General features: G+C 46.2%; 1 pseudogene; it reads right to left on the reverse strand.

Annotated features, from left to right (window-relative positions):
• Positions 1 to 1,852: 1,852 nt before the first annotated feature.
• LOC146871764 (uncharacterized) lies at positions 1,853 to 3,150 on the reverse strand (annotated as a pseudogene).
• Between the last annotated feature and the right edge of the window lie 5,665 nt (positions 3,151 to 8,815).

Genomic DNA, 8,815 nt, shown 5'->3' on the forward strand with positions numbered 1-8,815 from the left:
TGCACTCCACTAAAAAAACCTCAAAAGAATCAAAGTCTCAGTCACTATGCCAAGATGGAACTCTCTGACCTGGAGGTTGTACAAGGCCTCCACAACAAACACATTAACCCACTGATGTATCTGACCAACAGATGGTCAAAACAATGACTGTCTGAGCATCATGCCTCTGCTGCAGAAACCATTGAACAGCGTTAAATAAATGACCGCACATTCAACAAGAAGTCAAAAAGCATGCACATTTTTGCCTCAGTTACTCTTATGGCAGAAGGAGATCGGATGGTAGTGCTCTGAAACAGATGCGACTGGCACGCAGTGCTTAAGAAATAAGCGATAAATAAAATTAGTCCATGAGCACTGCTATAGCGGAAGCCCGGCTGTCTGAAATGATTGGATTGGGAGGGATATGGAACGAGCAATAAAATCCACTCTCCTTTTACTAAGTTGAATAATCAGAGTACAGTAGACAGCATAGAGCCGACTGTAAAGCTCATAAAACAATTGAATGAAGTCATATTTCTCTTAGAACAGGAAATCTGTTAAGTGGCTATAACAACCTTAAGCAGATTAGAAGGTACAGTGACTTTCTTTTCTGTTTAACTAAGATAAACATAGTTAATACTAAATAGATCAATAACTCCCAGTGGGGGGAAAAACGTGGTGGAATCTCGTGGATGGAAGCAAACAGGGATATGTCAGCGATGTAAAGTCTCCCAGGAATAACGGAGCATAAGTAATGGGCAAAACGGGCAACAGCCATTACAACGCGGTTTTTACCACGCGCAGCTTTTACATCGCATGCGTTACAACGCATGCGATGTTACAACGCAATGCCATTACAACGCAAGTCTTTACATCGATTTGCGCTAGATGGCGTGCTAACATTACAAATAGTGTAGTTTACTATCCCAACACCTTCCCTACTGTTACGTGGACTGGAGTTGGAATAGTAAATTACACTTTTCTAATGTTAGCACGCCATCTAGTGCAAGTCGATGTAAAGACTTGCGTTGTAATGGCATAGCGTTGTAACATCGCATGCGTTGTAACGCATGCGATGTAACTGCATGCGTTGTAATGACACGCGTTGTAATGTCATACATCCCATGGGAGAGGATGCATGAAACTAGAAGCGCCCACGGCAATGCAATTAACATGCTGCGATAGATACACAACCGCCTCGTTCTTTCAGACTGTAAGGAAAAGGGGCAGGCCGTGGAAACTGTGGGATCACGGAAAAAGAGCTCAGAACACACCGCATACAAAGCACAAGTGCAAACACCAGTGCGAGAGCGCAGGCCCCAAAAAGGAAGGGCTCTGTGAAGGACTGTTCATGTCCCAGGGAACAGAATAGGGCACGGCTCTCAAAAGTGCAGATGGTGCAGTGGCACCACAAGTAAGGCTCGCTTAATAGTGGGAAAATGGACGATATGGGGGGGGGTTTCACGGCTTGCCAGGGCCCATAGCATCTGACCGAGAGGCTGCCGCCATATCCCAGGACTCTTTGGAGCACGTAGGAGACTCATGTGCAGCAGACCAACATGTACCAACATAATGGGGGAGACTTGTTGAACGGAACTTATGCCAATCATGATGTGTATCCTTAAGCTAGAGGCGAGTTCAGGAGACAAGTAGAACAGGACTAGGTTCCTCCAGTACTCATGACACGTAAAAAGGAGACCAAGTCTGTATTTCAGCAGCATTTACAACTTTGTGTTGTGTGAGCACCAAACTGACGAGGGTCAGCAAACACCAGTGAGATCAGTTGGTAAAGCGCAATCCACATAGGATATAAAAAGTGTCAGGCAGGCAATTCGGCCACGTTTAATCTCCAAAGTCCCAGTATTTCATTTTTTCATCTTACTGATAAGAAAATTAAGGCCGCTGAACAGAGGAGCATCAATACCGCAAGTTCAGAGATTTTTTTCATCTGCCACCACTCATCGACACCCTTTTTTTGCCGTTGTAGCTGCTCGCGTCTCCATTTCATATACCGCTCCCGTTCAAGCTGCTCACCATAGTGGGCTCGATAGAACTCGTCGAAGTCGAAGATTGGCTTGGCGGGAGTGTAGCGGGACGACGAAGACGTGCTCTCTGTCTTCTTGGGCATGATAGAGCCATCCACCTTCCCCGGAGGCTTCCCCGCCGCCCGCACGTCCTTTAAGCTTAGGGTTCCTCGGTTGTACTTCTTACGCAGGGTGATGCTGCCCAGGATGAGGTACGCCTCGCTAATCTCGGTGAAGCGCAGTGTTGCCGCCTCGTTGCCATTGTTGCGGTCCGGGTGGTAGCGGAACGACTGGCGGTAGGTTGTCTTGATCTGGGTCTGCGTGGCTGAGCCGGTGATACCAAGGATATCGTAGTAGGCAGTCGGGCTGCGGAAGAGCGGTTGTTTCAGGGAGCCCTTGTTCCTTCCAGCTCCATTAGTGGTAGAGTAGACCCTGGTAAAAGAGTTTTGTTGGCCGGCTGCAGAGAACAGCCCCCTGGGACTTGCTGAAAGCCTGTAACTCATAAAGGGCACGATAGTACGCTACCTGAAAGCAACTGTAAGCAACCTGTGGTGTGTTGGGTGGACAGGAGCACCCACAACTGTCTCTGTGGAGCCGCTGATCAAGCTGTTCTTTCCGGCTGTGCTGAAGCTTTGACGTAAGGATGACAAAGGCCAGTGATCGGCTGAGGCAGCACGACAAAGAAGGTGCAAATAGAGTACCCGCAGAGCATCTAGCTTATGACTGATGACTCCCTCCTGCCGTTTTCAATGTCTTGGGCCACATCCCCCCGCTTTAGGGCCCACTGCCCCTTTCTGGTGTTTAAGGACCGCTCCCTCTTGCCGTCCCACAACCCATTCTCCCATAAAATTGGTTCCCTGCCCTAATGACTTCACATCCCAACTAGATGAAGCGTGATCTTTTTCCGGTTGGCGGCCCCAGACTGCAGCTCTTGAAACTCTCTTTGCAACCCCAATAAAAGATTCTCCTCCTCAAAATGCCCTACCTCTTTGGTCACTGACAGGTACTCTTTGCATTTTCCCCAGTGCCCAAACGACACCTTCTTCAACCCTAATACTCCCCTGTGGTGTTCCCGGGCCCCCTTTACGCGGACAACTTGGTTCCAAGGCGCCGGGACACAGAACAACCTCCGGCCGACCTCCGTCATATTTCTTGAGTGGCCAGCAGGCAGCACCGGCCATGCTGACCAATCACAGAGTGAGTAACAAACAGGAAACACACGTGCTCCAGCGACAGCCAATCATAAGGTGGAACGAAAGAAATCTCACGCCACGCTAGCCAACCATAATGAACAAGCTCTCCAAACAGTGCTTGTTTGTTACCACCCTGTCTCCTTTTGGGACGGCCCATCCGGACTGAATCTCACGGTTTGTTCATATAACACGCCTCATAAAGATAAGAAGTTGCTTCACGGCAGCTGTGAAGCAGGCGATCCAGTCCAGATGGGCCGTCCCAAAAGGCGAAAGGGTGGTAGCAAAGAAGCCTCGTTTTCAATGGGAGGCCACCGTTTACCATAAACAATGATCCCTTCCAATGAAAATGAGGGGCGGGGCTTCAAGCCCCCTTCTGAAATGTACTCTCTCACAATATCTCTCGCCGAGTGAGCAGCGCATGCGCGCTGCAACACTAGGCAAGACCTAACAACCTACACACGTCCTCCCTAACTACAACACTATAAGACAAAAAAGGTGCCTGGAGTCACTTTCTCTGTCTCCTTATGGGGATTTCACCGCTTCCACCCTCCGCCACCTTTAGTCCAGGAGTAGAATGGCATATGAGCAATATGCAAGGATAACTTGGAGGACACAACTATAACACTATAATGGTACTGCGATGGAGGTTTGTGCTTAGGTACGGAGGGAAATATGGGCGGAGGCTAAGTTTAACTAAACAGAATTACTATTAGTCTGTTGATGGACTTTCCTCACCCTTTTTTATTAATATGTATATTTCTGAAATATGCCTTTTTGTTCTCAGATGTATTTTTACTCAACATTGTACAGAAGCAACTAAATGAATACCAAGCATTTGCAATGCAATCGGTCTCGCCTTTGGGACCTCATGTGTATTTAGAAATACAGCACATTAGCCTGGGTGCTGAAATAGCTACTGGTCTTGAACATGGAGGGAAAGTAAGCACCAAACTGCGTGACACGCCAGGTATGGGAACACATGAAGCAACACAGAGTAGTCTGGAAATTTAGAACACAACAGCACAAGGACTTTGCAAGAATGCACTGCCTTTTGTACTACAAGAAAACAACAGTCCCTCCTATAGTTTACTGCTGCCTAATATCAGTGGCCTTTATCCCAGAAATTGATGTTGGGACCAGTGGCGGTGCGTCCATTGGGGGCGTTGAGGCGTTGCCCCACAGTCCCACGGCCCACGCACAGTCACAGTGACACAAATAATAAATTATAATTCCCCCAATTGTTATTTGCAAATCAAATGGCAGCGCAGCGCACTAGTAGAGTGCAGGATGCAGTGTGAAGTCAGTGACAAGCGAGCGCGCGCCGCGCACTCACTCGCAGCAGTCTGTGTGGGTGTGTGTGGGGGCGGGGCTGCCGCTGACATGGGAATAGCGCTGACATTGATTCAATTCACTACTGCGCATGTCACGTTTTGGGCTATTATTGTTGAATCCTGGCCCGACCATGTGCACACGTGTGTGTGCTGTAGTGCTATAGCACCCATCGACTTCAGTGGCGACTAGGACCCGAGGGTGCTTCTCATGACGCAGCCCCCCGGGTCTCATTATGGGCAGGGAGTAACCCTGCTCTTAAGCCAATCCTGGCGCTGCTGGCGCAGTGGCACTGGTAATGCAGCGCCAGGATTGGCTGTCTTTCACCACGCGCGCAGTGCAGCAGCATGGTCATCATCATGATGACTCATGGTGCCGCGTATGGCCAATCACACTGCGGCAAATGTGAAGCTCTGCAGTAGGGATTGGCCGTTCCTACGCTGTCGGTGCACCACGTCACCGCGCCAGTGCGCCTGCACACTGTCGAGTCACCTCACCAGTCAGGCAGTCACGAGCACGAGTCGCCGAGAGAGAGTTCTCCCATTATCCATTCATCGATCTAATTCTTATTCTTTCCATAATGTAAGTTTTTTTATTAATGTGTGTGTAACACTAACAGTAGTTATTCGTTAAGAGTTATTGGGTTCAGTGTGTTTTTCAGCTCCGCAACGCCAATTCATTACCCTGCTATAAACAACGCTTGATGGATGGATACATCTGAATGAATGGATGGATGAAAGGGTAGGACGAATGACTACACCGATGTCCACAGTCAAGTTCATGGCAGGAGGCCAGGCCCAGACTTCACTCCTGCCACCACTGCTCAGTTACGTGTCTATCGTAATGAAAGGCCAGACCTTTTGGCTTCGCCATTCGCCAATGCTTGTGTGCCCTGGTTTCCTAATTAGTTCATTTCCCACATATAATAATTATTGCAGTCTGGTGACCGATTTATACAAAGTGTATAAGTTTGACTTTCAATACATACTTAGACAAGACAAGACATACTCCCGCGCAGCCTATTGGAGACGGGTCTGAATGACACGACGGAGGCCCGCGAGCTCGTAAAATGGCGGCGACGCCAAATAACACTGCCCTGCATGCATCTGAAATCTCCGGCTGCCCGGGCCGCGCTGTAATGAAATGCATGACTAGGGCAGATAATAATAATTGCGGCAATAGCTCCTTACAGCTCCCAGATGATTTTGTGCTGTCAGGAGTGCACTGTCCTCTGACATCCCAGGAGACGAGCCGCATCCCCGACTGCAGTGCAGGCCCTGATTGGAGCGGTGAAATATTGCCGGCGAAAATTAAAAGGTCTCCGTGTCAAAATAATTCACGATATGCATATCTCCCATTCTGATGAAACGGCTGATATCCGGATTAGCAAGATAATAAAACTGATCAGGCTACAGTTAAACAATTTCGGCTGGAGGATCGTTCATTTATTTTGCAGGTGTCACTGACTTGTCAGATCACGGGGTCAGGGTAGGATGAAAGGCTCTCCCCATCATCGGTAACCCTCCGCTGATTCGGGACTGAAATATTTTTCATGATTTGCCCAAAGTTTTCATCAGAGCACTGCCGGAGAGCATTACCAGAGCGGCCTGTATTGTGACATTCAAATCCTGGGAATTACAGGTTATTAGTGGGAGAGAACTGGCTGTACATACATTAGGCAGCATATCTCTGACCTGTAATTTGAACTGATGGCAGCATTGTAATTGAGTGAGTAGAAAAAAAGTGAATACTTTATTAAAACACAGGGAGATGAGGAAAGCATTTACTTCAGTACTATTGCTCCGAGGTCAGACTTCCCGGCCTCCCCCCTCCCGCATACGAAAATGAAGGCCCAGTGTAACTTCGAAAACATTCTGTCTGTATTTATCATTAAAGGCAAAAAATGGGAGTCTTATTTGGGTAGATTTGTCTCGACGCCATGTTTTCACGAAGTTTCGATAAATTGAGAACTGGAGCCACGTAGGTGGGAAACACATATTGTATTAGGGCATTGCATATTTTGTGTTTTCTTTGCTTTGTAATTTGTTGTGCAAGTATTTTCATTGTCTAGCTATAGTGCAACGTACCTGTGTCATGTCATAGCCCGTTGTCTCGTCAAAGCTAGGAGATTAATTCCCTATATAACTGTATATTAATCAAAAAAAACTCCTGGTTGATGATGTGGTGCGTGTCTCCTCTGCGACCATAGCTCCATCTCTCTGATTTCGCGGACCTGTCAGCAATCATGTCCTCGAGACATGTCAACAACTTCACCCATTGAGTAATAGGCCAGCCCATGAGCCCAATTGGACGGATACACTGTTATTTTCTTGAGGGATTGGGATTTGTGAGGAAGGTCTAAATGAAAAGAGGCGATATATTTTCATCATAAAGTGGTCAATTTAATTCCAAAAAAGACGCGCTGGACAATGTGCGGGGGAGATGGCCGGAGCGTACCATGGCTGCGTAGATTATAACGCTAGTTAATTGAATTGAGCAGTTCGGTAACAGACATATTAATATCATCAGGGCTGTTGGCTGCCCTGGGGGCGCGTGCTTTACACCAGCTTTTGTTTCCTAAAATGCTTCGAGCGAACAGAGGCCATGTAGAAAAAGGTCTCTTCAGCTAGGGTACGAAGATAAAAAACACATTCCCTCTTCCATGTTGCACTTCCTATGCACCTCGTTTCCCGCAAAGCATTTTGGGAGCCCTGCAGGATGCTAACGATTTTCTTGCATTTTAACTAAATGCAATTCGTGATGGTTTAAGCCAGAAAAAATTGTTGCAGCATTTTGCTCAAAGTATCACAAGGGCATGTTTTTCTGCTTTTTACTCTGAATTGGAACATTAGTAACACAGCCTACCTGTTTCAGTGATCTTGGAATTGTACCTTCAGTAAACAAGACGTGGCAATGATAAGCATCACTTCTATATATAATTAAGGACCAATCATTATAATGTGTGAAACACTGAGTAACACAAGAGGGTATTTACTGTAAATAATTATTTTGAATTTGGAATTAAGTTGAAGTAAAAAAAGAGCTGATGTAGTGAAGTACAATGAATGCACATTTCCTCCCTCTGACTCAGCTAAAGAATCTGCAAACAGCTATTGTGGCAACAAAGGACAGATCTTGATTTATTGGGTTAGGATTTCCAGACTTTTATGTTGACAGATCAAATGTATATGTGTGAAAATTCATTGGTGGGGAATGGGCTCCTATTTCCACAGGCATTAGTTGAGGGAAATTAGTGGGAACCGGGGCATTCCTGGAAGGTCGTGGCCATCGGGATTGTTGTAAACACCTATAAAGTCGGATCTTTAAGTGGCGGCTGCTGAACTTTCCTACAGTGGGGAGTAAAAAGGTGTTGAAATTCTAACGATCGAGCATAGCTGCTCTGACTGCCTCTAAGAGGCAGTGTATTTGGGAGCAGTGGTAAAGTCATTCTCCATTAATTTTTCCTATATCTTTGTCTACATCTTGTAACTTGTAACTCGCTGATCCTCATGTAAAGCGCTCTGATACCTCCGGGTCTAGCCAGTGCTATTTAAAACTCTGCAAATAAATAAATAAACATCAGGTAAAAATTGTAGCGTTATGTTTTTCCCCCCCCAGTCTTTGTTTGATTACCCTAATGTTTCAAAAATAAATTGTTATATTTTTATTTTCAGCACCTGGTAAAGCCTGAAACATTAACTGAACCGGTCCACTACCTAATTTTTGGGCAATTTTTGGACAGAGAACAGGAAGACCCAACCTCCTTTGCTGCTCTTTCATCCCGTCTAAGACCCAGCGAACAACAGTGTTAAAGGTAAGGAAACTGATGATATCTTTTATTAGATTGGAATTAGGGCTATGTTTGTGGTCACTGGTCACTCTAGATGGTGGTTGGGGTGGGTGCACATTCTGAAGATTGTTCTCTCAGTGGATAGCATTTACTAATACTGAGCCTTAGCCCTGTGCTTTGGGCAATAACGGTTGTTAAAGGCACTATCTATTCCTTCCTTGCCTTGTTCAAGGCCCTCAAACAGTCTCTTTTGCAGTGTCTTCAGCAACCACTATGGCACACAGAGGCAGCAGGCAGTAAGGCTGTATTTTTAGCAGTCCTGTTGTCCAAAGGGGAGCTTTGAAGATATATTGCGATAATGCACATGATAGATGTACTTATACTGAAATTTGATATTATTGCACCAAATCTTATACGTTGTACTTTGACTATTGACAGGCTTGTTTCTATTGGTAAGGACAGCATCGACATCCATGATGAATATGGTAGAACAATTAATT

The sequence above is a fragment of the Triturus cristatus genome, chromosome 1_1 (assembly GCF_964204655.1).
Source record: "Triturus cristatus chromosome 1_1, aTriCri1.1, whole genome shotgun sequence".
Classification (NCBI taxonomy): Eukaryota; Metazoa; Chordata; class Amphibia; order Caudata; family Salamandridae; genus Triturus; species Triturus cristatus.